The 9,463-nt window shown below is 35.8% G+C and overlaps 1 long non-coding RNA gene across 1 annotated transcript; it reads left to right on the top strand.

Annotated features, from left to right (window-relative positions):
* The first annotated feature begins 940 nt into the window (after positions 1 to 940).
* Positions 941 to 9,124, top strand: LOC117105652. Its single transcript, XR_004444932.1, has 3 exons — positions 941 to 1,027; positions 7,369 to 7,625; positions 7,951 to 9,124. It is a non-coding gene; the product is annotated as an uncharacterized LOC117105652 (long non-coding RNA).
* The last annotated feature ends 339 nt before the right edge of the window (positions 9,125 to 9,463 follow it).

The following is a 9,463-nucleotide window of genomic DNA, read 5'->3' as shown; positions in this document are numbered from 1 at the left end:
GTTCGTGAAATCAAGAAAGCGCGTCAAAATACGCGCTGTTGTTAAGGACTTTTTGTGTGGTAAAGAATACAAAATTGCTTGACAACCAATACGTGCTCGTTTTGACGCGCTACACAGTGATTTCACGAACTAACACAATCTACTTTGATTGTGTTAGTTCGTGATATGAGCGACGACGTTTTCATTGATTTACAACAAGCATTTTACTTGAAACTTTAAATAATGATGACGAACCTATTTTTTTTTTTAGGCCGTCGAAGATTATAATGATACTGTACAGGAATTTATACCGCGCCTGAGTTGGTGAGCTAGGCGTAGGCGGCCATCTCGCATGCATGATGCGACTCAGAGCTCTCTATGTGTAGGCCATAGAGATATAATAAGAATACTAGAGCTCTAACTGCAATGTATTCGATGTTCGAAATACGCAGAGCTGTGTGTATGTACCATCCAAGATGGCTGTCATACATTCAGCCAATCAAATTTCGCCTAAGCATTATGACACCCTCAATTTACACAGAAAGTTTAGTACAGCTAGTTACCCGTATGTTTTAAATCCGAGCGTTGCGGTGTATGAGTGTATTGTACTCGATTTTAATTTTGTTTTAATTTTTGAATAAGATGCTCTACTTGGCCTCTTTTTGGCTACGATAGGTTAATAATTTGTTATTATCAATACTAATTAACATTAATGAAATAATAGTCTGCCAGAGGGCTTATTTATGGTAATATATGTATACCAGGCCTAAAGGTGGCGCTTTCCTACGGCAGCCATCTTGGATGGTACACATACACAACTTTGCTTAATAGCTTTATGGTGTAGGCCTACTGACAACGTATTTCTATGGAGCTATAAATAGCTCCATGGTATTTATTTCCTTGTCCAAAAATGAGAATGCGCGCAAGCGAGTCTATAACACGTCATTTAGCATACGCCAGCCTATAACGTGAAGACTATGCGCCGTAGATCCGGGTTTTTCACGCATAATTCTTCACGTAATACTACATAAACTGGTTAAACTTTAAGGTAAGTATTATTTTCAGAATTAGCATCACAAGATACATATTTGCTCACAAAACTTGTATGATTATCAATTTATCGGATTATGAAATGATTTCTCACTTAATACAACGGTATTCAGGAAATAGGCCATGCCAAGAATAGTAGTATAATAATTGTATACTATAGTTGTTTATTTAATAATAATAATAATAATAATAATAATAATAATAATAATAATAACAATAATAATAATAATAATAGCGACTTTTATAGCGAAAACTTCTCCACCAAAATAGGTGATCAAGGCGCAGTGTCTAAAAAAGAAGAAAAGAGAACAAACAAGAATCACAGGCATCACAAGAAAAATATAACTCAAGAATCATCATTTTAAACCTTACCTTCTTATTTTACCATAATTTCAACCATCCTGTATTTCGTTGTCTTATCATTTCATTATTCTTTCCCAATTTTTCCTTTTCTTTACTTTCTTATATTTATTTTCTTTACTTTCATTTTTTTCTTATTCTTTTTCTTTCTTTTTTATGTTTCTTATCTTTCTTTTCCCTTTCTTTCTTGTGTTTCCTTTTCATCATTTTCATTTTATTTTCTCTTCCAACATAGACAACTTGTTTGTGTTTAAAAATAGACCTAGAAAGGCCTGTTTAAGCAACAAATGTTGAACTCATTGCAATCAAGGTTGTTCAGTAATAACCATTTTTTCTATAAAGGCTCTATGTTAGTTCTGCTTAGAATTGCTTTTGTGATACAACTTACTGTTATTGTAATTGGTATTTGACCCACACCATATGAATACTACAGAGCATAGGTGCAAGGAATTGTTATAATTTGAGGACGACAGGGGTGTATCCAGGATTTTTTCTGGGTGGGTCGTGATCATAATTTTTGGACCTTTCAGAGGAGACAGGAAAATCGATTACAGCACCACCAGCTTCAAGCGGATGCAGCCTCAGTCTTATTGCTGGAACTGAGATAGATTACTGGGGCGGATGCAGGATTTGGCTGTAGGGGGTGCGCGCAAAAAATTATGGAAATAGTACCTGTGATGGCCGGAAATGACACTTTTATATAGTAAAATTCACCATTAGCACACCATCATTATTTAGTCTAGATGAAGCGCCAGCAAATTTCTCATGACCCTTAATCAGTATTTTCGGCAACAACCGAGATCTAATTCATACGAGTGATGTACCATAGAAAATAAAACTAAAGAAATACTTTCCTACTCGACCTACCTCAAAGCCGTGTGCCCACATTCATGGTGGGGCTGAGGTGAGAAAATTTGAGGAAATAGTACCTCAAGTGCCGAAACCAGGGGAGGATCCAGAGATGTCCAGTGGGGGGGGGGATCAAATGTTGGGCCGATCGAGACAACAGTGCTCTAGGGGGTCCAGGGCATGCCCCCGAGAAATTTTTGTGTTCTAGACGCCCGGAAATAACATTTGAGGCGTTCTGGTCTATCATTTTTTCTTTTCTTTTTCTTTTTTCTTGTTTCACGCACCCATGGGTGCTTGAGAGAATATAGACCTCTTGGTGCCCGGAAATTGCACTCTCATGTGCCTTAAAAATCTTCCCAATAATTCATATCAACAATATAATACAACAATTATTTTTATTAATACAATTTAGGGGGGTGCGATAGCACCCTCTGCACCCCTCCCTCTGCGTCCACCCCAGGATTATGTCACGCAATTGGCAAGGTCTTTGAACTCATTGCTGGTATCTCGTCAATGCTTTTTCATTTATGTCATTGTGGCCCTAGCAAAAAATGTCTTTGGAAAAAATGTGGACCTTTGAACATTTTGGAGGGCGGGGGTCGTACGACCCTCCCGACCCCCTGCATACACCCATGGACGACGAAAATTAAACAGTGACAATACTAAAACCGACAACATTCCAGTTGCATTAGTAGTACAGTATTTTCAATCAGGTAAATGGCACCGTAGCCAATGAGTTAATATAACTTTTCTGTGTAACATTCTTTCCAAATATTTCCTTGACTTTCCTTTACTTTCTTACATTTCTTTTCTTAACTTAAGTTTCATTTTTTTCTTATTCTTTTCCTTTCTTTTTTATGTTTCTTATCTTTTTTCACTTTCTTTTTTGTGTTTCCTTTTCATAATTTTCATTTTATTTTCTCTTCCAACATAGACAACTTGTTTGTGTTTAAAAATTGACCTATAGCAAGGTCTGTTTAAGCAACAAATTTTGAACTCATTGCAATCAAGGTTTTTCAGTAATACCCATTTTTTTTTCTATAATTATTTATTTCTTCTTTAACATGGGTGACCTGTTCAGTGTTGAACACTGCTCTCCCACAGGGCCCAGGATAAAACAAATGGGTATTACTGAAAAATGGGTATTACTGAAAAACCTTGATTGCAATGAGTTCAAAATTTGTTGCTTAAACAGACCTTTCTAGGTCTATTTTTAAACACAAACAAGTGTTTGTGTATTAACACCATATGCATAATACAGAGCATAGGTGCAAGGAATTGTTATATTTTGAGGACGACGGAAATAAAACAGTGACAATACTAAAACTGACAACATTCCAGATGCATTAGTAGTACAGTATTTTCAATCAGGTAAATGGCACCGTAGCCAATGAGTTAATATAGCTTTTCTGAATAACATTTATTAATAAGTCTTACATTTGTGGGTTAAGTTGAAAAAAAGTGGTTACCATAGGATCAGTATATACTTTTTGTTCTATGTTGGAACCTAAAATAATTGTCTATTCATAACAGAGCACGGAATCAATTTTTTTAATGTTTATTCATTTAAAAACCAGCAGCGATGAACACCGCGACTAACAGGTACTAAAACAATCAAATTTTCTGATGGGAACCCACCCTAGCCTAGCCCAATAGAAAATTTTGCCTTAGAATTAAAAGATTCATTTGATCCAAAGATAACAAAAAGGAACTACAATTGTTTATAATAGTAATACCCACTCTTTCCTGAAGGATAACTTTCTAAGAATAGCTGACCTTCACAACTATAACACTAGGGTAAACAGTTCAATTTTCCGTGATTTGAACTCTCTTCTCAAAAACTCACTTAAATCCATTAAAATTAACGCAACATAACGAATATTTAAATAAATGAACAACTAAAAACTTAGAAAATCACTGTTTTGTTGCCATGTCCCATTTTTTAATTGATTTTATGTTGGCCTACTGCATAATGTGTTGTGATTATATTATTATGATAACTATTTTGACTTGTAATTTTACTTTTTTAATTTAAACTAGTCACTTTTCTGATTTTTATGGTCTGGATCATATTGGAAATAAATCGGCCTGTAATGCCGACTTAATGGGTTATTCTGATATCCATGCTCCGCTTCTAGATAGTATCAACATAATTTACTAAATTATTGCAATGCTATATTCAATAAATGGTGGCTGTGAACACTAGTCGGCGGTACGAGATCACTATGAGGTCGCCTGCCTATACGTGTTTCGCTAAAACCAGTAAAAATGTAAATACAGAATTAGTACATTGTTTTCATGCTCAATTTGAGCTAGAAAGTGCTATACACTAGTTACCAATATAATGACTTTTTTTATAGTAAAAGTTTAAGACATTCAACGGTACAGATCTGTGATTATATTATATCATTAATGTAAACCATGTAATTACTGTCAATCATGTTTAAATAAGTCTGTACTCAATGTACAGTGTATGACATTTTCTCCTTAGTACTTTATTCAACAAAAATCACACATTTTGAATACTCGAGAATAATCAATAAAACACAAGGATAAATGAGACATTTAGCTAAGCACCATTCCTTGGATATTTGTTAAATTAGCGTGAATCTAGGTAAACGCCTGCCTTTGCGAACACACGTGTTTGTAATACAAGCGCGTATTCCTAGCGATGTCCTGATTTAAGAAATCAAACACATTTTCACTGATTTACTTGAACAGACGTTTTACTTAAAACTTTAAAGCCCCATTCCCGGCAAAATTTCACTAAAAAATGAATTTTTTTTAGAAAAAAAAGGCCTATGCATTACTCTATTTATAATAAATAATGGAAAATATTGGCATAAATTTTAGTTTTACGTAAAAGAATTTCAAAAAAAAAAAAGAAGAGAAATACAGTCTATTTCTCATAGGAGATTACTATTTTCTTGACGAATTCTTCGTTACTAGCAAATTCAGAGGTTGTAGATCGCATCCGCTGGAATGCTCTCGCTTTTATGTAATGCTCTCGCTTTTAAGTATACTTTATACTGTTAAGAGTTCCTATATAGAGAGAGTTGCGACATGAGACGACATGGCGTATGGTTGGTTTGGAGACATGGCCCTAACCAAAAGACAGGAGGAGGAGATGGAGGTTGCAGAATTGAAGATGCTACGCTTCTCCCTTGGTGTAACAAGAAAGGATAAGATCAGAAATGATTTCATTAGAGGATCTGCTCATGTAAGGCGATTTGGGGACAAGTTGAGAGAGGCGAGGCTGAAATGGTATGGCCATGTATGCAGGAGAGACATGGAATACATTGGAAGGAGGATGTTGGAAATGGAGCTACCAGGTAGGAAAAAAAGAGGAAGACCTAAGAGGAGGTATATGGACGTGATAAGGGAGGACATGAAGGAACTAGGTGTGAATGAGGAGGATGTGATGAACAAGACGAAGTGGAGACGACTTGTTTGCTGTGGCGACCCCTGAAGGGAGAAGCCGAAAGAAGAAGAAGAAGAAGAAGAAGAAGAAGAAGAAGAAGAAGAAGAAGCATGCATGAGTGAACGCAAAGCCTATGACATTTTTTCATTTCTTAAAACTTATATAGTGGTATAGAATAGTCTTCTAAGAACATTTCCAGAAAAAAAAGTAATGTGATACGATTCTTTGTTACAGAGTTATGGATTTTTAAGTAACATGAGTTCAATAATTTTGCCTCGAAGCTTATCTCAATTTTGTTGGCTACGCACCATCGACTTGATCAATTGGCACCAAGATGGCAGATAGAGGGTGGCTCATGTTGCAATTACTATACAGTCAATAAAGTGCACCCTCCATAATGAAATTGGTATTTGTTGGTTTTTGTACTTCGCATCTCACACACTGTCGCGTTCGAGTAAGCCTGATATGTTTGTTTAATTAGTAGAGATCAGTGGCTATGGTTCATATTGTGGCCCTTTTTAACCCATTTGCCCTTTCTCAAAAGATCAAAAACATGAATTTCCATTTCCTTTCGAACTGCCACTAAACTCCGGAGACCTTATTTCAGGTGCCAGTCATTGTGTGACCAGCGATGCGAATCAAATTATAACCAAAGATAATAAATAGCAGAAGATAGAGCAGCTTCTCAATTATAGTGGTACATCCGTTCGAAAGGCATTGTGGGTACACGGAGAGCAATTTTACCCCGTCCGCGCGGTGGCGCTATATAGCAATAATAAAAGCGCCGCTCTGGTTCGTTTGTTGCCTGTAGTTTCTCCACATTAGTAAAATGTTCAAATTTTACCCCATTCGCGGGAGGGCCGATGTTCCATCAATTTTAATACAAATACGCGGAGCAGCTGATTCTTCTGCTATTTGGTATAACAGTGTAACACACCAACTACAGGATAAATAGCTGAGATAATTAATTTGTTTTACGCCCTCCAAAAAAATAGGCTCATTTTTTGTATGTGAGTGCAAAATCCAACATGCTACTTAATTAAAAGTAGGCCTACTAATAGCCAAAAAAATTCATAAAATGTTTAATATTTACTAAACTGAAACATTATTAAGATACAATAGACGTATAAGCCTCATCCATACACAAAGGTGCAGACAGGGCGTCGAACTAAAAGGGGCGCCAAAGAGCCTGGATAAAATTATAATCGACTTCAAAATATATAATTTATAAGATATTGATTTGAAACAACATCCTCAAAAACAAGATGATTAGAACAAAGAACAGAGCTGAAAAATGGGGGGGGGGGGCTATTTTCATTTTATCCTATGTGCGCCAAAAACACGTTTGTTACAATGTATCAATGTCCAGTAAATAATTATGTAAAATTTTTAACTCCGAGGCCGGCTTCAGACACAAATAGCACAATTTGACTAAACATATTAATACTATTTGTTTTAGGATTATGAAGATATTAGGCGTATGAATGACCTACACAAGTTGAATTATCTTGGACAACATTGTTTTAATATTACAAGTACAAGCCAATACTATGTTCATAACCATTTTTGTTACATTAATTACAGGACGATGCTTGATTGCTTATATAATTGTTACCTGAAAGTATTATAGATTTATTCATTGTCTAAAAATTCACCTTTCAACTAATGCGAAAAATCTAACGTTAGGCCTACGTTTATTATATCCACAGGCTTTTACTCTAATACAAGTAGGTCCTACAATCCTGGCGACAGACTGATTTAACGTACCGTAGGCCTATAATGGAGGAAATACAGGAACAAATTGTGCCTACACTGTTGCGGTTGCCAAGTGTGTTTATACTTGTATTCACGTACCACAAACAGGAGATACGAGAGTTCCTGAAAGACAACGAATTCGTCCAAATCGAATTGGTGAACAATCTGGATTTATCAGTTGACTTTCTTTTCTCTTGCATGCAGTATATTGGTAAGCACATCCCACTGATCCACGAGATTTACTATTCATAATAGTTATAACGAACGTTTACTTGTCATAGGCTTCGTTATTTATCAAGAAAACGGTTTGAATAATTAAAAGGATAACAAATTAACATATGACAATTTACAAGACAAATTGTAAAAAAATTGTGAAAACGTGGTAGAACATATGACAATAATTTACAAGACAAATTGTAAAGGAATTGTGAAAGCGTGGTAGACTTGTTAACAGCCAAATGTTTAAACATTTTTTTATGAAATATTTTATTGAACTCTGTACATTTCTTTTATATTTAATTGTATATTTTTTATAGGTTTCCTGGTTGCCATTGTACTAATCACTCTCCCATTTCACAACTTGAAGTCTCTCTACATCCACATAATAACCTTTGTCTTGCTGATTATATCTCATTGGTTGTCAAAAGATTACCGTACATCACCAGTTGTCAAGAGTCTGATGTCGTATCTTTGCAAAGACAGATTGATTTTATTGTGAAGCAATTTGTCCTGGTTTGGACCTGTACTTCGCTGATGAGTAGAGTAACTGACTTTTACTGGATATGTAAAGCATTTATTGTTCCGATAATTTTTCCTACGTTTGGCTTGGAGCCGAAAAAAGCAGAAGAACTACATGCCTCATGGTGGTTTACCACGTTGATTATTGGAAGTTATCTGGCATTTACTGTTTTTCTATTGCTTTTAAGATTGCTTTTATGGCTTTTAGAATTAGCTGAACAGATTATAGAGTCCTTGGATCGTGCGTTCCGGCAAGTCGAGCGAGCCATGCAACAGTGGTGGTGCAAGAAATTTCCCGACAAGGGGTCTGACAAGTCCGACGAAGAAGTCCAAACCAAGGGCCCAACCAGGGGCGGATTTAGGGAGGACGCACCCAGCGCACCCCCTCCAAAAAAAAAGAAAAATAAGAAAGCGAGAAAAAAGAATAGAAAAAGATAAAATTTTTCGTAGAATATAGAATTTATGTCATATGAGGGCGGATATCTTGGCGAATCTACAATAGGCGCTATTGTGTTGCATATGGATAGAGTGTGTACAGTAACTGTTAAATACCGTATATGTTCGCGTATAAGGCTTAAGCCGTCGTGAGAAATATTAAACATGTTTAATATTCTACGACGCGACTGCCCCCGATGCAAACATCGCGTCTGCGTTTAACTCACAGAGACCCGACGCAACAACAAATCGCGTCGGGCTGCGTCGAACGACGCTGTCTGAGTTGGCCTTTATACGTCCGACATACAAAAATCGCCTAAAAATCTTCTCAAATTCGGGAGTCGTCGTATACGCATGTCGCCTTATACACGAGTATATATACGGTATAAGACTTTGCGTTGAAATCTGAATACTGTAAAAATTTCTTAGCTTTGAACGATGTGAACAGTTTCAACAACGAAAACGCCAGCGCGTTGTCAATGAAAGCGCAACGGGTTGGGTGCGTTTGAAGTTTGCAATAAATATTGGCCGGTACTGTACAATATAATTAATTACTAATAATTAATGATTAATTAATAGGGTTTTTTTACAACCTATTAAGTTTTCATGGGAGGGCCTACTGCTATGACTGATTGATTGATTGATGAACTTTATTTGGAACTCATACACACCAATCAATATAACAACACGATAAAACAAAATTCCGAGGATAACACAAACAAGTTAAAATTTATTCCCATTGTGGTCCTCACACAAAACACTTGGCAAAACAATAAAAATAATTTTCTTCAATATGATAAATTTCTAATAAAATGGTCTAATATAAATTATTTAAAATACTTTTTTTAACAGAATACTGTTAACTACATATACGCT

Source organism: Anneissia japonica, unplaced genomic scaffold, assembly GCF_011630105.1.
Source record: "Anneissia japonica isolate Jap-2015-1 unplaced genomic scaffold, ASM1163010v1 scaffold287754_len4335492_cov202, whole genome shotgun sequence".
Lineage (NCBI taxonomy): Eukaryota > Metazoa > Echinodermata > Crinoidea > Comatulida > Comatulidae > Anneissia > Anneissia japonica.
The sequence above is the reverse complement of the archived record's forward strand: the minus strand, read 5'-3'. Positions and strand labels throughout refer to the sequence as shown.